Below are 25,035 nucleotides of genomic sequence, written 5' to 3'. Positions count from 1 at the left end.
GTACGTGTAACCATGCCTTCGGTTAGTAAGATATTTGGCACCTACATAAGTAATTGTACTCGCTGATACTGCACTTATTTCAGCATCCACTTATAGTTTATTTGTAATTTAAAATGAGGCGACTGGGTTATAAATTGTTATTTTATTTGAGCCGATGCTTAACATACCTCTCATCGTTTCACCAGATATTTCTACTCTTGATGCAATATTTGTTGCTATGTTATCATCAATGTAATTTATATTTGTTAAATCTAATGCCGCTGATGGATTTGCCGTAGTTGCTAACTTACTCTATCCATTTCCAGAATTCCCACTATAGTGTCGCCATATTTTATCATAAAGTTATCCTAGACAAACTTGATATTTGTTATAGAATCGCTACTGGTCAAAGCTGTGTTATCAAGCTGAGTATTTACTATTATTTTTAACCCATATTTATAGCTTCAGCCACCGTCCCACCAGTTAGTCGAAAACTATTATCGACCATGCTAAGCTGTGCGTAACTTTACCTTTGTGAGATTATTTATGTTAGCAGTGGATGATCATTTTCAAGATTTACAATCTTTTTAGTTTACTCATGTTGATATTTCTAGTTATCTTTCCACCCGACAACGATATTGTACCATTACTGACAGCATTAAGTTGTGCAAAACTTACCACTTGTGTGTTATTGACGTTGACAGGGGGATATGTTGTGTCTAGATCTAATACTCTATGTCCTGACATGATAAGGCCTGCAGGTCTGTTGTTATAGTTAATATATGTTTCACCGGATCAACCACTTACTAACATATCAAATATGGTGTATTAACTCATGTTTATTGCATGCATCTCATACAATTATCAGGATAAAATTTGGTGTACATGTTATATGATGAACATTATAAACTATGACACAGAACGAGTATTACAAAAACACAATATTGAGTTACCAGACTGTCGTTACCTGACAGTAGGACGTACTGGCAAACGCACTTGCTAATGAACTTGCTACTCAACGACAAATTCAACTACGGTCGGGTATATATCTACACGAACAATCCTCAGCAGAACAAATATGCTTATACTGAACGAGTACAACGAAAAGCTAAAAAATGAACTTGGTGTTGGTGAAGACATATTTGTTATAAGGACACCAGAAAATCTTGTTCCTGTTGTCATGCTTGAATCAGACGGACATAAAATTATTGTATTTGATGACATCCCGTTTAGCAATGATGAGATGGATTAGATCAAATTTTACTTTTCATTGTCAAGAAATCGAAGATGTAATGCAATTTATCTTGCCTATAATTTTTATAACTTTGATCGTTTTATCAGAAGAAAAACAGGTGGTTTTATCTTGTTTAACGGACTGGACAATATTGACGTTTAAAAGATAGCACGAGAACAATGTTGTGATGTTTCCAGGGACAAATCTGTCGATCTGTATTTAGAGGCAGCTTAAGGAAATCAATTTTTTATTCAATAAACTTGCCAGAAATACCAATCACATATTTTTACGAGACTATGACAGGTTTTTTGACTGAAAAGAAGTGGAAAATTAATGTGCTCTTTACAATTATGGACACGGCACGGATAAATCTTCTCAAGAAATATGTGGCTACATGAGCTGTGTTTAAGAATAATGTTGAGCACAAACGTGCTGGAGAACTACAAACCGCCCAAGAAACTGCAAGACTCCTTAAGCATATCACCGAATCTGTACTTGGCAAGCAACCCGGTGTTGATAAAGTAGCACCATAAGATCTATAATAATTAAGCGAAAGAGAGGTTTGCGAGGAATACTCGTGGAAGGACAAAAGAAAATTGCTGAGGATATTATTGAACGAACTGGTGATCCTGATGCAAGACAAGCTAAGGTTGATAACAAATAAAAGAAAAAGATTTCTTATTTAAGAAGCAGATGATAGAACCACGAGATAAACAAAAGATCCTTGAGAAAGTAAACAATAATAATATAATAAAACAATATAAAAACACAATTTACAAAATAGTTTAATCATGTTTTGCCTTTGATGTTAAAAATAAAGATGTTAATTTTGAAAATACACGAAATATAAGATCGTGGACTAAACATGAAGAATTGTTTTTAAAACATTTAAATAATGTAATACAAAAATCAAATTAGTCTAGAAATAATTTGGATCCCGCACCTAAAGTTGATAATGCTGAACAAATTATAAGATAGTACCACAAGGTGTTACTGCTAAGATATATCTAGAAGTTTCTAATAGAGTTTCAAGATGTGAAAAGGGGTTTTCAGCAGCCAAAAATATCAAGCAATGGCGAAAGAAAGAGAAGATGAGTTAAATAAAATGAAAATTAAATGAGCCGAAGAGTATAGAATATGATAAGCAATCTGAATCAAATTCTGAATACGATACTATTGAAGAAACCTCAAGTAAAGAGTAAATAATCTTTAACTCGCCAGCTGATATTAATGATCCATTGATGCCTCTTATATCATCGGAGAAAGCTGGAAACACTCGCAAATAAATAGACAATGAAATAGTTGATATACTTGATCATCTACAATCATACGTATCTTTAACGACGGACACGTATCATGTGTTACACAGAGATCTGATTCGCTAACGCAAACCGTGATTATGCTGTTCATCTGCAAATAACAAACAAAATGTCGTCGATGACACTGTTACTCGTCCCATCTCAGACAACACCGAACAGCGCAAACATTTGTTTAAAGATACCGGAAAATGAGATGCTATTTCAAATGAATTAAAAACTGGCACCGATGCTAATGTTGCAGAAATAAATGGACTTATTATAACGCCAATTGGCACCCATGCAGCAGCAGAACTTACCGTTTCAGGTCTTATATCAGATGCGGCTGGTGGAGCTATTATTGCAGCGGCAAGTTTCCTCGATAACGTTAGGTGACCATATTATAACGAGATATATGCTAAACGAAAAGCGTTTACAGAACTATCAAACATAATAACGATGGTGCTTCCATTAAGTACAATATTCAGATTGTATCGCGACTACAATACGTTTTTCCGTGGATAAAAACATATACTTTTATTTGAAAGAGCTGATCAGAGCGATTGTTTGGTTCTGGTTGGTTATAGTCGTTGCCAATTTACTATTTAACGATTGGCGTTATGGATACCTCAAGTTGTCGTATCTGTTCCAAAACTAACAAAACTTGAAACAATGTTATCCGAACTATAGCAGAATGATATACTTGAACAGCACAAGGTTTATCAAATTGCGGTATGAAATTCAACTGATAACACATGGCGAATAACAACAACGCCTAGCGAACAGCTGCCGAGAGATATATTAGCAGTGTTTTAACAACAGGACATACATGGCAGTCAAGAACAAACCAGTTCTGTTTTCGTAGCGCTGATATCAGGCAAATATTTGGCAGAATAAACTCAAAGCTATATCCTGAACGAGCGATCGAATGTAACTTTACAAATATTAATGCCAGAAACTTATCTCGTGCGTATACGTACCTGATGGAGACGACGTAAAAGTTTCAGGATGCTGATACTGGAACTCACATAATATGTCGAAGAGTTACGCTCTCTTTACCCAATATTTCATTTTGAGGTGTCTAAGTACAGCGAACGAGCTACCAGATGAACCGCTGTTATTGCGGTAACGTGGACGTTAGGAGTTGTTGAACGAGCTGCTGGTCCTCCAGTTGTTCCACAATATTACGCTTATGCACTTGTAAGATCCGACAGCTACATAACGCTTGACGCCGTCAAGGGTAGAATGAGTGCACATGTGTGGTAATAACAAATAGTTTATCTAATACAATTAACAATGAAATGTATTTTGCGCAATATTAATTTTTGACAAGATGATATTTGACATTATGTCGTGATTACGCTAAAACAAAAACTTGTTTGCCTTGAGGTATACCATCATGTTCATCAGCGAGTTGATCATCAGGTACAGGAAACAGATATGTTTCAATATCAAATTGTGATTGTTCTACAATCCGGTGAAAAGCACCATTAATAATCAGTAGACCACTATCGGTCTGAATGATATTTAATTTCACATTTGAATCACGATCAATTACAGCTCGAAGATCAGATGTAGATTCATTGAAACCTGACATATTTTATCAGCAACATTATACACAAAACGTTTGACTAATAAAGATTAATAAATGCCAAAACGATGTAAGGAGTGTTGTCAGAGCTAATATCTTAAATATGAACCTGCTGTTTGACACGGTTAATTTTGTATGAATAATGATAAAACGGATCTCCAGGCGTTTTAATCTTATCGTTCAATATGATCTTACTCGGCGTTTGAGGTACGCTTAATATATTCTGAGGTATTGGAACTTGAAAAAGATAAAAACAATATGTTTTAGATATGACAGGGAAACTATTTTGAAATGAACCCTCTGCAGCTTGACGTGAGACAACCATAGGGCTATTCTAAATATCGATCTGTGACCATTCCAGTTCAATTTGTGTTAAATACTTGGATAACATGGAACGGTTTGTTACTCGAGCTAATGCTGTAAATACATATCAACTTGAAGAGGCTATAAGAAACATGTATCGTGGTGATGCTAATGTGAAGGCAAACTTCCAAATAATCTAGTTTTGCTTAACAACGTCGAAGTAAATTGCATGCTAAAATATGGTAAGATTTAGATTGAATACGACAGAGACGCTTTAAGCAAATACATGAACTGCTGTTTGACAAACAATGATGTTGCTGAAATACTAAACAAAAAATGAATATCAAAAAAGTTGTTGCTGAGTATACAGATTTTGTGGTGGCATCAGCGGCATATTTTATTGATGTTGGGTTAATGTTAAAATACTTTGATTGAATGAAAAATGTTTCTTCTCCCGTCACAGAGTTAGTTTATGTAAAAGGTTTGGCAGGTTGTTTAATATTAAAATTTCCTGTACCTATCCTGTTATTTTCTTTAGAGGTAATAAGATCAAGACCTTCGAGGCGATTATCATTTATATTGCTGTTGATATGATGTGATTTATAGTCCTCTCTCAAAGACAAATTTGCAATGTCATTGTCGGTGACATGATCATTACAATGACACACTTGCATTTCAGCTGGAATATCATCGCTGAACAATGCACAGATGAATTCATATAAAAACATGTCGGGGTACAGGTACTTTCCATCATAGCTGGACCTTACTTTTACCTTATAACCAGCTGGTGTTACAATCCCTAGTTTTTAGACCAGTAATAACTCCAAGTTCATTGGCGGCAAACAATTAATGCCAGAATATTTCCTGGCACCTTGCAAGATCGTTTACGTTGATAGGTCACTGGTATAAATTTGACATCATATACTATACATTTTGCACTCTAATTGACAGTCTTGTATCGTACTATTAGAAAAATATAAAACGGTTATTATATGTTATTGAAATTTGCAGATATCGCAAAAGCGAAGTTTGTTTGTGACAAAATATCAGTCCAATAAAATTGCAACCGCATTTGCTGGATTTAACAACAGCTTTTCATTTGATAATCAACTTTTACAAACAAATTTCACATCAACAAATCTATTTCATCTACTTCAAAGAAAAGTAAAATTTGAACTTGCCAGGCATAGCGGATTAAATATTGTTGTGCAATTTCATGTCCGCTTTTCAAAGATGAGTAGATCATTGGATAGGCAATCTAATCAGATACAATCATTTCAAAAGCAATTCGAAGAACCTGCTGATCTTTACATTACATCGTTATCCCGCCAAGTTTTGATTGGAACAAATTTGATGTAATTGTCAGGTGATATATTTCAAGAGATGCAGAAGAAAAGAAAGAATATACAACATGCGGATCGGGATGGAGAATCGAAAAAATAAAAGAAATTGTATTTCATGCTATGAAATACAATCCTCTTCGAGATAGGTCATATATCGATCTGCGAACTAAAATTAAAAACTCGATATATTGTGCAAAATACAAGAGCAATGATAACATGGGCTTATTATCTACGTTGTTTCCGATAGATAAGCACGCAGACAGAGTATCAAATTACATCTGTCATTCTAGTGTTATACACTTTTCCGGTATTGTTTTTCCTGCTCCTGAATATCGAATTCCTAATTTAAAAGACAAAACAGTTTACTTTTGCCAGGTGGCATTAGTGTTTTTGGAGTATAATGGTGATACACAAAAGACCTACCCAAGATATATCAGCGATAGAGCCACATCAGATACTGCTAAATCCAATCAAATAACAATAAACTTTCTGTTTTATAAAAACCACTACGTGTGGATCAAAAACTTTAACGATTTGGTTGGTGGGCAGTACAACAAGCATAAAGTAAACAAAATATTTTTTGCGTCAGATGTTTGCATGGATGCAAGTCCTACCTGGTATTAGATCGTCATCTTGAGTATTGTTTTAATGTTCAGCGGATATCTATGCCAGGTAAAGATGTAAAAATATTACAGTTCACGAATTACAAACACGAGATGAAAGTTCCTTTTAAAATCTGCTTCGACTTTGAGTCGATTATACTTCCTGTGCAAGGAGCAGAAAATAACCCTGATAAATCCTCGACACGAAAAGCACAAGAACATGATCATTGTGGGGTCGCATATAAAGTTGTATGCGCTGTTGATGCACCATTATCACAACCTGTTAGACATTATCGTGGTTCCAATCCTACTTTGTGGCTACTGAAGACTCTTTTCAACGAGGTTGATGCCATCATGATGTTGCTCGGCAGGATAGCTAAAATAAAACCTTTGTATGTAAAACAGGAAGCTGAACTCACTTTAGCAAAGTATGTCACGTCTGCTAGCAAGTGTTTGCATCTGAACTTGACCAGAAGCGAGTAAAGATGATTGTCATGACATTTCATTGGATACGACTCGCATATTATCGTAGAAGCATTCGGCAGCAAAGATCAAAGCTATAGTTAACCGTCTGAAAATCAATAACAATGATAACATAAAATTCATCCCTAATAATACACTTGGCAAGTTGAGATTTATTGATAGTTTACAGTTATGGCGTCATAGTTAAACGAACATGTGAATGGATGTGGATTGTTTAAGAAAGAAAATTTACTTACAAGAAAATATATCTTTCCATACGAATATCTTGACGACTGTGATAGATTTAATGAAATAAGTTTACCTGATCCGGACAAGTTGCGCTCAGCAAATTTGGAATGCATTTAAATGTAAAACCATTGGTGGCTATAATGACCTATATATGATCACAGATGTGCTGTTGCTCACGGATATAATTGAAAATGTTAGAGATGTCAGCACTGATAACTAAGGACTTGACTCAGCAGGGTATTACTTATTACCAGGATTAAGTTGGTAAGCATTACTCATGCACAACAAAATGCAACTGGAACAGCTGACAGATCCTGACATATTTTGTTTCAGAGAACGTTGAATCAGAGGAGGAATAAGCGTTATAACAACAAACAAATATGCTAAAGCTGAAAACAAGTACATGAGCAACTTTGATCAGAAATTTACTTTCGTTTTTCATATCTGATTTAGACACGATTAACCTCTATGGTTATGCAATGTCCGAGCCGATGCCGTATGCCGGATTTAATTGGATAAGTCAAGATCAGTGTTTCAAAGAAACGGATAAAACTGTATCTGATAATATTGATTATTTTGTTTAGTTTGATCTCGACTATCCTGTGGAACTACATGACGCACATTAATATTATCTATTTTGTCCTGAGTCAATGCTGATCGATTACAGTTTGTTATCAGAACAACAACGTAATTAGTCATCTAGTTTGTTATCAGAACAACAACGTAATTAGTCATCTATTGGTAGCACTAGTGGTAAATTAGTTGTTCAAGAACTAGTTCATATATTCTTGACCAACGGAGATATATTTTGTGCTATAAAAATCTGAAACAGGCACTTGATCATGGTCTGGTGCTAAGAAAATTTCATCGTGTGTTAAAGTTGAATCAGTCGCGTTGGATGAATGATTATATCGACTCTAATAATAGACGAAGAACAGCTGCAATAACAGAATCTGAGAAGACAAACAACTTCTTTAAGCTCATGAACAACAACGTCTTCAAAAAACCATGGAAAACATCAGATTGATACTAATGTCGTACGTTTTAATAACATTGGAGCATCTGATAATTTTATTAGTATGAACAATTTTAATGAAAAACATGTCGCGATACATAAGAGAAAGACTAACTTGAAGTTAAATAAACCAATTTATGTTGGTATGGCAGTACTATAGATATCGATATGGTTGATGTACTAGTTTCATAACAGTTTTGTTAAGGTTGAGTGGCCTGATGCAGAATTGCTGTTCACTGACACTGGTTCGCTCATGCAGAAGATGTAATCTGATGATATTTAAGGGGAATGTTTAATGAACACCGGGATCTGTTTTCATGTTTCAGATTATCCAACAAAAAGCGGATTTTACTGCGATGACAAGAAAAAGATAATAGGAAAGTTTAAAGACGAAGTTTCAATGAAAATAATAACGGACTTAAAACAGTAGTGTACTGCTTAAAATTATCTGATAAAAGGTCAATAAGTGAGCAAAGGGAACACAAAGAAATGTGGTCGGTAGGGTAATAGGATGTTATAATTATCAGTCGGCGTTAGACGGTTTTAGTGGACATGTTGAAAAGATGACAATACAATCAAATTGTAACAAAACTGAGACTGATGTCATGATAAAATATGGTCTTTGCAATTTCAATGATATGAGATAATGTTCTGGTGGCATTAACACATTAGCATTAAGATACACAAAAATGATGTTGATTTTAGCAAAGTCGAATTTTTAGATTGGTTGCTACAGTAAATTGCTAGCAATTTCCAGCAATTTCGTGTAAAATATCATACAATATTCTCGTGCAGCTTTGTGAGAAATATATATGTAATGGACTATAAGGGGTGTTTCGGGATAAAACCCTAGTTTGTTTGACGACGGCGACAATTCAATAACATATCCTTGACGGCTAAACAATTATGAAATAAAATTTTGCTGTCTCAACAAAGTTTGTTTTCGTATTTGTTTAGAATAACTTGTTGGGGCCATGAGGTGGCAATAATTAATTTGTTGTCCAATACAAATTAGGGTTTTGGGTCAGAAACCCCCTTATAGCCCAAGCGTGTTTTGGGAGCATAATATATATTTTTAGTGTACTGTTTTGTAACGAATTTCTAGTTCTTTCTCTACATCTGTCTTATTTTACTTATATCATTGTCCCTGTATACACACGAGCATATATATGTCTGTCTGTGTGTATATGTGAGTGTGTGCTGCTCAGATCGGTTTCGTGATGGCTATTGCTTGAAATATTTACATTTGCTTCCCTCTTGGGAATATATACTGCTTACTACATTCGTCCTTGCCCTTGGGAAATGTTCATGTATAATGTCTTGCTAATATGGTGGTTTCCTTGATTCGAGACGAAAACGTTCCAGAACCAAACATACATTGATCATTCAGAATCACAGAACCGCGGTTAAAAAAAAATAACTGCACCGACAAGGAGCAAGAATAGGTAAGTATGTGTCTTGCTACCTGAGTCACATGCTTTCTCTCATTTTTATTCCAATCGGAAACTTTAGGTAACCTTAATGTTTCCACTCCCCAAACAATCTCTCTCTCTCTCTCTCTCTCTCTCTCTCTCTCTCTCTGAATATAGGTACTGTTTGTTTCTGTATGTTGATCTTATTTACCAGACCTGCTCAAACGCCGCTTTCGGTGTTGAAATAATTTTTCATATCGTGGATAATATAATGACTTCTCACGGCTAGAATAGCTAAAAGTTTTCACTTGTTTACGAAAACTGATCAATGAAACCCCGCATCATCACTTCTGGCATGCAGCTAATATATCCCCTAGATGACACGAATCGTTAATTGAGTTTAGACATTGCAAATTGTCGACCCGTCTCTTTCGGATTTTCGGAATCTGATACATATCTAATGGTTCTGGTATTGACGTAATTAGTTATAAAAGTCCTCAACAGGAGGCCATTGAAAACAAAACGATAGGGCATACTTTTATTATACGCCAGAATTGTGAGCATAATAGCTTATTTGCACAAGATAATGTCCTAGGTTGGTAAACAATGAATGTACGAATACTCTAAGATAAGCGTTGTGTAACCATTCTCTCTCTCTCTCTCTCTCTCTCTGTCTCACACACACACACACACACACACACACACACACACACACACTTCAGGTTTTTAACAAATATTTGCCTAATATGTTACTATGTTAGAAATTTAGCAACAATCTTTAAGAAGTTAAATTATTTCAATACATTGATACTATTATATTCTATGGTAGATCTTATTTCAAGCTATTGCTTTCTTCCTCAAAGTCGGTATGTATGTATGTATGTATGCATGTATGCATGGATGTGTGTGTGTGTATATATGTATGTATGTATGTATGTATGTATGTATGCATGCATGCATGCATGCATGTATGTATGTATGTATGTATGTATGTATGTGTGTGTGTGTGCGTGCGTGCGTACATGGATGGATGCATTGATGGATGGATGGATTGACGCACCGACTGACGGAAGGACAGATGTAAGGATGGATGGATGGATAATACAGTGATGTCATTTTTGAGTAACCAAGAATTTACTATGTGCCTTGTGTACCAATATTCTAACCCTGCGTGATGTTAGTATATGATAGGTGCTTGAGCGGTTGTACTAGTTGTGTAAATTCATACACTGGAAAATCATGGCCGGAACATATGATAATGATGTGCAGATGAAGAATGAATATTCAGAAACTACAAGATAAACAGAGTATATACCATATGTACCAAATAATAACGTAGGTGATACATTACGTGATAGTGTTTATCAGATACTCACAACTCTAAAGCAAGTAATTTCAATCAGACATTTCGGTTAGGTATTGTCCGAAACGTATATACGGGCTCGAGGCTTCCAAAATATATGTTTGTATACTAACTACTTAGTGATGCAAGAGGTGCTAAGTCTTGGTGGAAAATTAAAGATCTACTAATGTACTTACACAACTTTAGTTTATGTGATAAATGAATTCTTCTAAATATGATCGCTAGTTGTATTATTGCAAACACCTCATCATTAATGAAAATAACGACTACAACACATCGATTTTCTATTGATGGAGGCAGCAGCTATAATGGTACCAATTGCGCAAGTCCAGGCTGGCGGAGCTAAAGGTGTTGGGAACATTGCATTCACAATTAAAGAACAACACTAGCTGTGAATGGTGCATTATGTAAGAGTTGTCCTTTATGTTTGCCTTTAAAAAAAAGTTGAGCCTCTTGGCAACATTTGAGTTTATGTTAATTTCTATCTAGATCTTTTTTGTATTTTTTATGATTTTTTTAAAATATGGTACACATGGCTGAAAATGTGTTTGTTGTGACTAGATAACTCTTACCCCTGTCTAGTTCCAGCAGAGTTATCTCTTTTAAATGCAATGGAGTACCTGGTTATGTCATTGTCAAATTGACAATCTAGCATTGTCTTCTATGACAGTGTGTGACATGCATGCTGAAGTAGGATAGAAAAGTATATTTATTTCACAAAACATTGGCATTGAGGTATATGAAAAAAAAACAAACAATTGGTACCTTAATACCAGCACGCTCCTAAGCGATTTCGCGCTCGTCACGCGGATGTGACGTGTTGTAGGGAACAGTGCATTTCCACATTGGTTGTTACTTGCATTCAGTAGTTGGTACCGTGCGTTATCCGACCAGTGACAGGCGATATGATCTGCAGTGACCATTTCAAAGACAACGATTTCGATACCGTCTATAAAATTAAGAATCACTTGGTATAACGACCATCAGTCGACTCAGTCAGATGCAGTACCAAGCACAGGGGCACGTATCGTTGTTTACAATTGGCCTGTCATACTTGTACTATATAATAACTAGAATGGAGGACACTTGTCTCCCTGCTCGCTCGACCTATTTAAGAATAAACGCTGATATTTCAAGATACGCTTTGCGCAGCTTAATAAATTTGGTACCGATATTTAGCTCAGGCATTTGACTGTGTTTCGCTATCGAAAGTTTGACTTAATATCATGCCTTTAAGGAATGCCAAATCATTTCCCCACGGTACCAAATTTATTAAGCTACGCATTTATTTTTTTATTATTTTTATTTTTCAATTAATGCATTTATTTATTTATTAGAAATTGAATGAGGTTTTAGAACCAGCACCCGGCACTAGAGAGAATCGAAGACATTAGAGAATGTGACATATCTTGTGGTGCATTTTGATGTCACAGTGAACTTTCCATTCATTCCCCATGTTTGCATTGTTTGTATAGCTTCATAGTTTATTTAGATTCGCAATTTATATCAGCATATGAGTTCTTAACTAAGTTATGTAACATTTTTATTGCGGAAAAAACTACATTGTGTTGGTAATGTGTCATACTTTATTATCAACCCTTAGTTGTAAAAGTAAGCAACAATGTTTGGTGCATTTGTCAACTATTGTTCAGACATGCAAACAAACGTCATGTGTGACTGCACTATATACTGCAAAGGCGTTCACTTGAATTTGCCAAACACATTTTTCATGCTCTTATTAAAGGGACTAGGCACACCGTGATGCAGTATTGCTGTTCAGTGTCAGACTGATAGGATACTTAAGAAGAAGGAAAAAACACCGAAATATATACCATTTTATAAACTAAGATCAGTATGATTATGTAAGCGTTTGACTCTGTAGACCAAGCACTTGTCAACTTGCTATAACTTACCAGTGATGCAATTTAATTGGTACACATATTCATGAGAAATCCTCATCTGAAGAAACATGATGGCCGCTATCGCTTAACCGGCTTGAAGCGGCCGTTCCGTTTTTTTTTTAGTGCCGTTTTCATGATATTTGTGCTTGTTTTCTGTTTCCATCTTCGTTATTGTGTTCATTATGTATTGGCTTTTAAATTCGTATATGTTTCTTCATCTCCTTGTTTTGGAAATGAGAATAATTAGACTTTTTCTCAGCTGTCTTGCTCCACTGTTTTTGAATAAACCGCCATCACGTGATCCTCGCCAGTCAACCCGTTTACGCTACGATGGACCCTCATGAATTGCTTTAAATGATCACTCCTTGGCTCTCCACACTACCTTGTGCTCTAGACTAAACGAACTGGGACTACATTCATCATTACCTAAATGTAAACAGAAGCGAATAAAGAAACGTTGTTTCAAAACTGGCCGACGTAGAACAGGAAGGAGAATTCCAATTATCTCCCTTATTTCGGCTCAACATTTTAAAAACAATTCGACCGTTAATTTAGATAACCTAATTTAAATCCCTATTAATTCGTCAACCTTTGTGTCAACTATCCAAGAAATACCTCTGCGCATTGCATTATTCAATGCCCAGTCAGTAGGACCACCGGAAAAGCGCACAGAAATAGTTAATTTTATCAACGACCAGAATATTTACGTATTTTTCCTGACAGAAACATGGCTAAAAATCAGGCGATGAGCCCAAGTGTGCGGATCTAACACCCACTGCATACTCCATCAAGTCGTTCCCCGTAATTCTCGCGGAGGTGAAACTGCTGTCATCACAAATAACTCCATGATAAAACGACTTACCACACCACAACATTCAATTTCGACCACACATCGTTTGACCTAGTCCAAACCACACTCACAATGGAGCAAAGGTCTGTCCATTTTTTCTGCCTATACCGCCCTCCTCCTAGTAAAAAGAAAACAAGCTGGCTGGATCTCTTTCTTTTTGGAGCAGTTTCCGAGTCTCCTGGATAATGGCAACCTGATTTTCGTTGGAGATATCAACTTTCACTTTGACTGTCTCGGAAACTCAGATACATCAAAACTCATAGATTCCATTACTGTTTTCAACCTCAAACAGTCGGTTAACCAACCCACCCATAAACATGGTAGCATTTTAGACTGGATTCTTCATAGACCTGATGATAGCATTATACGGTCCTCCCTGGTATCCCATGACCTTGCATCAGATCACCTCTGCATTATATGCCATCTTGACGTATCAGTCCCTAACCATCCACCTTTATCTGATACTAAGAGAAACATCCGTATGATAAATAGAACCAAACTAATGCACGATATCCAAGGTAACCTAACAACTTGCCTACCTCCTACAGCAGAACAACTCGATAACTGCCTGCGTTCATTGCTCGACAAACATGCCTCAGCTACCAAGTGCAGGGTATCAATTCAAAAGTGTTCTCCATGGTATAGCAGTTTTAGGGACCAGCATCGGGCTGCTAAAAGAGACCGCCCTAAAGCTGAGAGGCTCTGGCTTTCCACCAGACTCACTATTCATAAGCAAATCTATGAAGCCGCTCAGAAGAATGTCACAAATATAGTCCATGCACCATGCAGCGACATCAGCCCACTTCACTACTAAGATCAAGGAAAGTTCCAGCTGCAAAGAGCTCTTCGAGATTACTAACAAGCTAATGTCCAGGAACAAATCAACACCACTTCCAACTACCTTCTCTCCAGTCGACCTTTCGGACATGTTTGCAAATTTCTTCCGTGACAAAGTACAAACCATTAGCGATAAGCTTGACACCACAATTTCAATTGACTCGTTGTCATCATACAGTTGGGATAAAGAATTTGAGCTGCAACCATTAGCAGCATTTTAACCTGTCTCTATGGATTTCGTACGTACAATCCTGATGAAGAGTGCACCAAAGTCATGTGAACTTGATCCAATTCCAACATCACTGCTGCTTGAGTGCTTAGATCCAGCATTGCCTTCACTAACTGATGTTATTAATGCCTCTCTCACATCCGGGGAATTCCCATCATTTTTCAAAACTGCCATTGTAAAGCCTCTGCTGAACAAACCAACACTAGACCATAACGATTTAAGGAACTCCCGCGCAGTTTCGAATCTCCCATTCATACAAAAAATCTTAGAAACGGTTGTTCTATCCCAGCTTGTATCTCATCTAAATTCAAACAGTCTTTTTAGCAATGTACAATCTGCATATCGCCCTTGCCACAGTACTGAAACTACTCTTCTAAAAGTAGTTAATGACATTCTCTCTGCGTTGGAAATGGAAAAATTACAGTCCTCAGGCTCCTAGATTTGTCTGCAGCATTTGACAAAAATGACCATAATATATTACGTCACCTTCTCCAGAATGTATTTGGCATTCATGATACAGCCTTACTGTGGTTCAAGTCCTACTTGGTCAACAGGACACAAATTTTATCTGCAAATTGAACACACTACAGCCCAGTTGATCTATGTTGTGATGTTGCACAGGGGTCTGTTCTTGGACCTGTTCTCTTCATTCTGTACACTCAGTCACTCTCAAGTGTCATAGATCATCATCCAGTGCCTCACCAAATGTACGCTGATGACACCCAACTATACAAATCTAGCCACATATTGGAGTTGATGCTACCATCCAAGGTGTAGAGAGGTGCATTTCTGACGTGAAATCATGGATGACATGTAACAAGCTGCAGATGAATGATGATAAAACTGAGGCCATTCTGATCACAACACAAAGACTTTCTCATTCACATCCATTACCTCAAACAATAAATATCAGCAACACCAACATTAAATTCACACAATCAGTACGAAACCTAGCTGTTACTCTGGACAGTACTCATACATGATACCAACATGTCATGAACATATGCAAGTCTGCATATCTTGAGCTGAAACGCATCAGCTCAATTCGCAAATATCATTCAGTTGATGCCACTAAAATACTTGTGTGTTCATTAGTACTTTCAAGACTGGACTATTACAACTCAATTATGTCTGGTTCATCTCAATATCTGCTCCAGAAACTTCAAAAAGTTCAAAACACAGCTGCTCGTATCATAATTAGAGTACCACGATCAGAGCAAGCAGCAGAGGGGGCGAATCGGACATTTTGTCCAATCGTTATTTTGCTTAATTATTACTTTCTGCAATCAACGATCTAGTATCGTCAGCGCCTGGTAAAAAAAAAACGACGACGTCGTTGGGGGATCGTCGCGTCGTCATTTGGTTTAATTAACACCTTCTGCGCGCCGATCCCCAGCGTCGTCAGCGTCCGGTAAGCACATCGACGACCGCGTCGATGTCATCGCCCCCTCTGCTGCTAAGTAGTTATTTACAATGAAAATTATTTACAACTAACCGAATATTTGGTCAAGTCCGATACGATATCGTGTCCGAGGATCATGTAAATTTATCGTTATGAATCCATGTGGGGTCGACTGAGCATGACTAAAAAAGTTTCGAAAAACATTAAAGTCCATGTCACCGCCGCACCATGTCTGCCAAATATTTCGTAGCGTGTGTGTATCAACGCCGTTGAATACAGCAAGAATATTGCAGTTATCTCTGATTACTTTTGGAATCTGAGTGTATCGTTGAGTGACATATATCACGTCAGTGTTTTTATGCCTGCCTCTGGAAAATATCCTAGCTGGGTTCTTTTGATTGTCTAACATAACATCATCGTACACGACTAGATTGTTAACGTCGCCATCAATATCATCAATACCCGGTGCATCATTGATATCCGTAATAAACTCAATAACATTCTTTTTAGCGATCGCTGATGCATTCTCGTTGAAATCTTTCAACACCTCGTAGCATCGTTGATCATCTACGCTAGGAGCAACCAAATACAACTTATCCCACTTCATCCATCTCATTATTAAATTGAGTAACAATTGCGTCTTGCCGGATCCAGATGGCCCGATGATAATCATCCGGATCGAGTTTGGTAACGCTGCAACATGCTTAACTGGTTCTCTTGTTTTAGTCGCCGAAAAATCAATTATATTCATATCTCTATACATAAATTATGGATCTATATTGTGTGAAGTGTAGAGTGCGTACTGGCACAAATGATATGACAACCGTTACGACAAGAAATAACAGATCGGCGCTTACTGGTAAGTGTGTACAATGCGGTACAAAGAAATTTAGATTTATTTCTATTAGACCCGGAGATGTTTTAAAAAAAAGCGAGGAGGTGACATCGCAGCCAAATTGGCAAAACTCCCCGGAACACCGTGGGCAAAGTATCCAGGAGAAAAACACCTCCCAGGATATAACTACTGTGGCCCCGGAACACGATTAGATATTAGACTCGATGATCAAAATCAGCCCAAACCCGGTGAGTATCCAATAAACGCTATCGATAAGGCGTGTCATGCTCATGATGTTGCTTACAAAAGTAGCGATCTGCAACAGCGTCATATCGCGGATGTAAAATTAATTCACGCGCTAAATGCTATTCCTGATAAATCCGTCAAAGAAAAATTGGCCTCATGGTTGGTAAAATCGGCTATGAAAGGTAAATTAATGATTGGAAGCGGAGCTTCTCGCGCTGGTAATTGAAAACGATAGCGTTTATAATAACAATCATCCAAGAAAAACGATGGATTCCATCTATTATTCTCCGAGAGGATACTGGAAGGGGAAGGCCGCAATTGGTAAGCTTGCAAGCGCTGCAAAGGTAACAAAGACCACTGCGGCTAATTGGTTATCCAAACAGGCTATATGGCAAATCTATCTACCACCGCCTAAACAAATCAACTTCTCGCGCTTTGATGTCAGCGTACCTAATGAAGTTCATCAGGCTGATATACTATTTCTGCCGCATGACAACGGTTACAAATACGCGCTAACCGTAGTTGATGTTGCGAGTCGATACAAACAAGCGGAACCGTTGAAAACAAAGTCAGCAACTGAAGTAGCCGATGCGTTTGAGCGGATTTATCGAAGAGGTCCTCTGCGCTGGCCAAATCTATTACAAGTTGATCCTGGTAGTGAATTTCGCGGCGCTGTTTTATCAACGCTGAAACATCATAGCGTCGCGATACGACGAGGTCATACTGCGCTACATCGTGATCAGGCAATTGTTGAACGATTCAATCGGACTCTCGCTGAACGGTTATTTGGATATCAATACGCGAAGGAATTCATCCAAGAAAAACGATCTCGTGAATGGGTTAAAAGGTTGCCAGGTGTAATTGCAGCGTTAAATAACGAGATTACCCGAGTAATCAACATGAAGCCCAGCGACGCGATTAAATACGAGTATATACCCGGAAAATTAAAAATAAATAGCGTTTTTAAGCCGATTCTTGGCGATGTCACTGTTAGATATCTATATGAACCAGGAGAGCTTGAAGGCGGTAAAAAAAGGGCTACCGATCCTATTTGGAGTGTTACCACACATAACATATCAACGATAACACGATCAACTGGTAGACCACCGATCTATAGACTGGATTCAACTGCTCCTCAGCGCGGATTTACACGCGAGCAACTACAAGTGATACCTAACGATACTCAATTACCCCCGCGTGGTCTTAACTAGCGCCGTTGCGTCTATTACACTCAAGACAGGTCAACCTCACATTGTTTTTGACATGACCGAGACTGTTATCGATCCTATCCACGGTAAATTGGCGAGTGTCTTTATCCGAATAACGCCAACTCATTATACAATTGCAACTCGCGCAGTGATTATTCTGTTGTTGTCGTAGCGAGATTATTAATTCGGCATCAATATCAAAACGCCGCTGTTTTTTTTTATCCTGTTGGCGGTAACCCGAGAGTTTTCTATCAATGACGCTTGCATCGATGGTGACTTTGTCGCCGGCTTCGTCGGTGGCTTCGTCAATAACAATTCTTCGAAGCTGATTTATCCTTCGTACTCTGGACACTGCAAGATAGACCAGATTCGACCATTCGATGCGATTATCAACTATCCAAACAATTGTGTCCGTGATGGTTAGTCCCTGCGAGGAATGTATTGTTGTTGCGTATCCTAGCGTCCACGGGGATTTATTAGCACGTAGCGCGTCCTCGACGACGCTGATATCAACGAGCACGATATCATTCAGCACGAGAATTTGTTTTTCTGTCCGACCTGGAATTTCAACTTCAATGTTCTGCCGCCGTGTGTCCGCGGGTCTATAACATAACGGCACTGGACGCGTTGGAAACTTTTCCTTATGCAACGTAAACAACTTCCGCTGAAGTGTGTCTCTGACTATCTTTCTACTCGCTACAATCAAATCGTTTGGTCTCCATGTTTCCCAGAATTCATTTAACGGCGTTTCCGGAATCACCTCGCGAATTATTTCACATTGAATTCTATCCGGCTGTAATCTGATTAATTTCTTAACCTCGCGCAGTTGTTCATCAAGTGCTCGGTAATCAGTATCGGTTTCTTCATAATAGTCCACAAAACCCCTTAACCAATCATGTGGACCCTCGCCGACAAATGGTGGTGGTTGGCCATGATCCCCACACATGATTACCGCTGTATTCGCGCGCAGCAACCACTCAAGAAACATTTGTAAAGTATCTAACGAAACAGTACATATCTCATCCCAGATGATAATGTCGGGAATAAATTTTTCACCCATTCGATCAGGAGTCCACTCACCGCCGCTGTATCGAAAAAAGCTGTGATAAGTAACGGCGTCAACATTTCGTTGTTTTATCTCTCGCGCTAGTCTATGGGTCGGTGTAAGCACGATTATACTTGCCCGCGTTCGAAATAATTCAATTGCCCGAGTCGTCTTTCCTGACCCGCCACAGCCGCTTAAATAAACCGTCTTGTGTCTACAAATTGGATCAGAACACGATGGTGCATTAGACCATTCTGACAATTTATCACCGCGTAAGTAGTTGTTCTCAACGGTGACATCTGCTGACGGGGAATAATCGCGTCGTATTTCATTTTTAATTCTCCATGTACCCCAACTCTCGTCCGGACTAGTAAACTCGGCTACGTTTCCTTTATACGCTACGTCAACATAAAACGAATCAACGGCTACTCTAACCGCGGTATCGGGGAATCTATTTATCATCGAGAATAAATTGATAGCGGCATATCCCAGCATAGACGCCCTCAAATGTGGATACGCCGGGCTGTCTCCATCGCTGTAGGTAACAACTGTACCCAACCTAGTTCCATTGGACAAGAAAGCTGTTTTGCAGTTCACGTATCTATTTTTTGCCACTGTGTCCTTGATTACGAAATCATATTCTGCGTCATCTATAATCAGCCGTGAGCAATATCGTTTGTAGTCGTGGTTTTTTCCACCTTGTGTGAACTTACCAATTATTCTTCTACCGAGATCTTTTGCCTCGCGGTTTCGTTGGTTAAATATCCTCCTGGACCATTCGATGATATATTCCTCGTCGGCATCAATGTTTTTTCTGGACTCGTCAATTATGCTATCTAGACGCTCCGGTTCTGGTAACCAGACTTCAGTCTGTGCCCGGTATGATATAATCGCGTCACTGACAATCAACGAAACTAGCATGCTACAATCAATCATATACCGTAGCAGCGCTATTGGCAGCCATCTCTTTTCAGCCATGTGTCTACCGATCCAAATATAGCAACAGCGATGGAGTCCTGCCGCGAATTCAAATGATACTATGCGAGCGAATCCGGTTAAATCAAAATCAGGCAGTGGTCCATTAATAGCAACACGAATCATTTCATGACTGGGGTGTCCAAATCGTCTAAAGTACTCAGCGGCGGATCCATACCCGAGAAAACTCGCTGGATAACAGGCAACCATATCAACCGAGATCATAGCGTCGCGGTTGTATTCAGTGTTCCATAGTCCACCGTGATAGTATTCCAAACAACTGGATTGTACATCCGGTAGAAATTCTCTGCGCGTTGGTCTCCACGCATTTTTCCTTGCTGCAACATGAGCTACAACCGATGGAATCGTAAAACAATTTGTTAGCAGTTGTTCATCATGCTCCTCAAATTCTATGGCGGTTTTTTTCATCCTGTTGTGAAATGCTTCAGTGCGATATAATTCACCGTTTGGTCTTACAAACTGATCAAAGGTATCCGCATCGTTTTCAGCGCTGCGAAGTAACCACATTGATACAGGGTCGTTTTTACACAAGTAGGCAATAGCATCAAATAGTTTCCTCTCCGCGAGAAAACCGTCCTTGGAGAATTGTTCTCCCAGGAATTCTTCGGGGATATACTTTACTGTTCTATCCCGTGGAAATATTGTGATCACGGGCGTCCATGCGTGTTCGTTATGATCAATAATTTTGATTGGGGCTCCCTTCGATTTATACTTCGATTCGTATAATACTTCACCGGTTATCGTTGTAACGGTTATTGGAAATCTCAGCGATGTTTCTAATCTCGCTATGTCGCTGATGGTTGCTCCACGCTCTTTTACGGTTAGTTCCCACTGGTTGATTTTGCTACGTCGTAAATCAGTCAATTTGTTTCCTCGACATGCATTTGTAAAATGCTCTATTATTCGTTCTGCTACACAATTTATCCCAGTTGACTGTTTCATCGGTTTCAGTTTTCCGATATCAGGTTTCTTATTTAACGGGTATATTCCATAAACAACTGCTGTTTCAGGATACGCTCGTTCATAGTATGGTTTGTCAATTCCGGTTAACAACCCCGGCTTGGAGTCGCGGCTGACAGTGACTGTTTTCTTGTCGCTGAGAACTGGTTCAAATTTATCACGCATGATCCAATCGCCTGATTCCACCCGGACAATGAATTTTACTCTGAAGAAATACCTTTTACCGTCAAGTTGTGATATTATCATTGCTGCGCGGTTGTCGTTCATGGTAGCATCAACAATGCCATCAATTCGAAATGTTGACCAACTGTGAGATGCGCCATCACGCTTGAATTCATTGATACAATCGCGTATTTTACTCAACAGGGTTTTATCGTTTATTAACGCTTTTGGTGTGTCCTTGAGGACTCTATCGAGATTAAACCTAATATTTTTCCGGGGTTTAATTACTGCTAATCTCTCGAACTCATCCATATAATTAAAACAAGTATTTAAATGAAAGAATATAGTATAATGAATCACTGCAAATGGTTGATGATTGGGTCGACAACCCCGTGCAATAAATCATGTAGAGGTGAATTCTGCGGGTATCATTTACAAAGCGTTCGTAATGGTTCTCTTGGCCCCCTCCCGTGCTTGGTTTGCCACGTCGGTGTAAGAGGAAAATCACAGTTGTGTATCAATTGTGGCGGAAAGCGATACAGGGAACTAAAACGCTATTATGACAAGCGAATTAAAAACGCCGTCATTAACCCCACCGCCGACTTCGTCATCAAAACCCCCCAAGACTACGTTGAAAGATTCATAATTAAACCAAATAATAAATTAGACAAGTAGTATTATTATACAAATGGACCAAGAGTTCAGACCTCACCCTGTGTTTGTTAATTACGAGGCATCTCGCGACGGTATTGTTAGAAACCGCAGACTGAAGAAGCCGGTTGGTACCGTAAATAATCACGGATACTTGCGATTTAATGCTGGGAAAAAAATCTGTCTTATTCACAGGATGGTGTATGAAGCGTTTAACGGACTGATCAACGACGGTCTCGTTATTGATCACATTGATGGATGTCCTCAAAATAACAGACTGTGTAATCTAAGAGCTGTTACACCGAGTCAAAATTCCAAATTTGGAAAAACAGGAGGGATGAGAAAGGCAAAACCCGTAAAGTCATTTGATACAATAACGCACGAGGAAAAAATATTTCGCTCTATGAATGCGGCTGGTAAATACTTCGATATTTGTAGTAAATCAGTTCTAGATGTTGCGGAGAATATAACTAAAACAGCGATCTCAAAAAAGACGGGTCACAGAATTCGATTTTCATATATAACATCAAAGGGAGATAACTCGTTTTGTGATAGCGTCTCATGACAAGAGTTATGTCCCTTGAAGTCCAATTAATGTTGCGTCCCTTGAAGTCCAATTAATGTTGCGATTAATTAATCATTTTACGATGAAAACTAATGAAATACACGCTGTTATCTAACAGCTGTATTCTTTTTTTTAATGTTTTATTTGAGTATTTGGTTTCATTTAAATGCCGTGAAACACCATTAATAAGTATTTAAGGATTCAAACGATTCAAGGGAATTCAAATTAACACACACCTTGTGACTGACGCCGCTGTATTAGTCACTTTATATATAAGATGACTCGTTATAAGCCTGGGGCTTTCGAAAGCCAATTCAACTAATCAAAACTAACCCACGCTCTTGACCCGGGCGTGTGGTTGTCTTTTGTTCACAATCATGCAACCGGGTTAATTTAATTGGGTTGCTTTTGATTGGTTGAATTGGCCGTAGAGTTCCGCCCCGCCGTTTTATGTTTGTGCTGTCTTGTGCCGTCCCATCATCCATCAATCATTTCATTGTAAATATATTCATCCTTAATTAAGTACATGTAGTGATGTCCCCCAAGCATATCTTCTGGGCGGTCTACGATGACGTTTGTCACCCTAGGCCTCCCTCCCGGAGATGTATGCTTTGGGGTTCCAAGATGTGAATGTCCTTAATTAAGTATATGTATATGCCTGCAATCTGCCACAACACTCGAGTGGAGATCTACGGCATTGTACCGTCCATGTATGCCTGTAATCTGCCACAACACTCGAGTGGAGATCTACGGCATTGTACCGTCCATGTATGCCTGCAATCTGCCACAACACTCGAGTGGAGATCTACGGCATTGTACTGTCCATACAAAAAACGGGGTCAAAAATGGCCCCAATAATTTTATTAAAATTTTTGATATTAGAAATAAGATGTTTTATAAGAATAATGAATATCGAAGACATCAATAATATATTAACTGAGATTTCAAAATTAAAAAATCAAGGAATTGAATTATCTGATGGTCTCGACAGTGAAAAAATATTATCCGATTATGAGATTATTAACGAACAGTCAAAACGGGGGCGTTTTACCCTGGCCCGCGAGTATTTTTTTATAAAACGATTACAACATACGATTAATGAGAACCTGTACCACAATGACGCAAATGCATTCATTGGACTATTTACTGCCGTTGAAATAATACGAAAAAAACTCGGACGTGTTTATGAACGACGCCGGGAGATTTCTAGTAAGATCAAAAACATTAGAAGGATTATAGACGAAAACTCCGTGGAGCTCCCGATGGTACACTCGGCGGAAAATTAGAAAATTGCGGATCAATTTACAATAATGGTAGGTGAATCACTTACTACTCGGCTAGCCAGAGAGCGGCTAGCAGCGCTTAGAAAGTTTATACCGTTACGAGACAGGGTGAGAGAGAAACTTCAAACGCGACAACAAATGCAAACCGATTTTACTGTTGGAAGCGAACAGTTATTTGCCCCGGTAACTAAAGCGACTAAGGATGTTACGGCGGCAACTGTACCCGTTCTTGGTGCGCTTGAAAAGATAGCGGCTCAGACCGAACAAACAAAAAGGTCTTTAGAAACACTTCCTGCAAAAATAGCGGCTGCTACAACACGGAGGCCGCCACCACTCGCTATAACCGAACCACAAGAACCCTATGTTACAATGGCCGATGAAGAAGAACTAGGCGCTACTGCGAAAGAACCAGAAGAAGAAATACCAGAAGAAGAAATACCAGAAGAAGAAATACCGGAAGAAAAAGAGGGGAATATACCCCGTATTGTACTCAAGAAGAGCACAATAGATGAAATTAGAGGCTTCAGCAACAGGGAAGAATTAATTAATTTTACTGCCAACAATTTTGCTAAGAACATACGAGATAAGAAGCATATCAATAGCGGTTACGAGAAAAATATAAAGTCGTTAAAGGACTGGGCAAGAATAGTGTATTTAGCGAGTAAACATAAAGATGCATTACCACATCGTAGTAAATCCGATTACGACGCATTCCACAAGGAAGTTAAGAGTATAACACCAAAAAAAGGAAAAGGATACTCTGTTGGTAAAGAATCCTACGGCGTTACCTGTCCTAATAGTGTTCTCAGTGATATATCACGGCTGGAAGTACTAATCGGAGGAAAACGAGCCGGAAATAACTCTACGGAAATAATCAATGAGGCCGCTGATATTTGCAAGCGGTTATTTGCAGGCGGTATTATGGACATTAATGTATATCGAACGCTCATAGACGAACTCGTGGATGATTAATTGGAAAACTGGTGTTTTTAATAAGGATGATCATACACTACAACC

The 25,035-nt window shown here is 38.4% G+C and overlaps 1 protein-coding gene and 1 long non-coding RNA gene across 12 annotated transcripts in view; one reads left to right on the top strand and one right to left on the bottom strand.

Annotated features, from left to right (window-relative positions):
• Window positions 1–25,035, top strand: part of LOC149793449 (uncharacterized) — an 86,134-nt gene that overhangs the window by 23,909 nt on the left and 37,190 nt on the right. The window lies entirely within an intron of this gene.
• Window positions 1–25,035, bottom strand: part of LOC149793450 (uncharacterized) — a 79,910-nt gene that overhangs the window by 29,407 nt on the left and 25,468 nt on the right. The window contains exons 2-3 of one of the 8 annotated variants that reach the window (XR_016422803.1): window positions 3,764–6,723; window positions 1,986–3,722 (exon numbers count right to left, since the gene is read on the bottom strand). The exons of the other annotated variants lie outside the window; for them this stretch is intronic. This is a non-coding gene — a long non-coding RNA (uncharacterized LOC149793450). Of the gene's footprint in view, window positions 1–1,985; window positions 3,723–3,763; window positions 6,724–25,035 lie in introns of those variants that run through there. 8 annotated transcript variants of the gene reach the window in all.

Source organism: Sinohyriopsis cumingii, chromosome 8, assembly GCF_028554795.1.
Source record: "Sinohyriopsis cumingii isolate HCF-2022 chromosome 8, ASM2855479v2, whole genome shotgun sequence".
Classification (NCBI taxonomy): domain Eukaryota; kingdom Metazoa; phylum Mollusca; class Bivalvia; order Unionida; family Unionidae; genus Sinohyriopsis; species Sinohyriopsis cumingii.
This window is presented reverse-complemented; position numbering and strand designations above follow the sequence as displayed.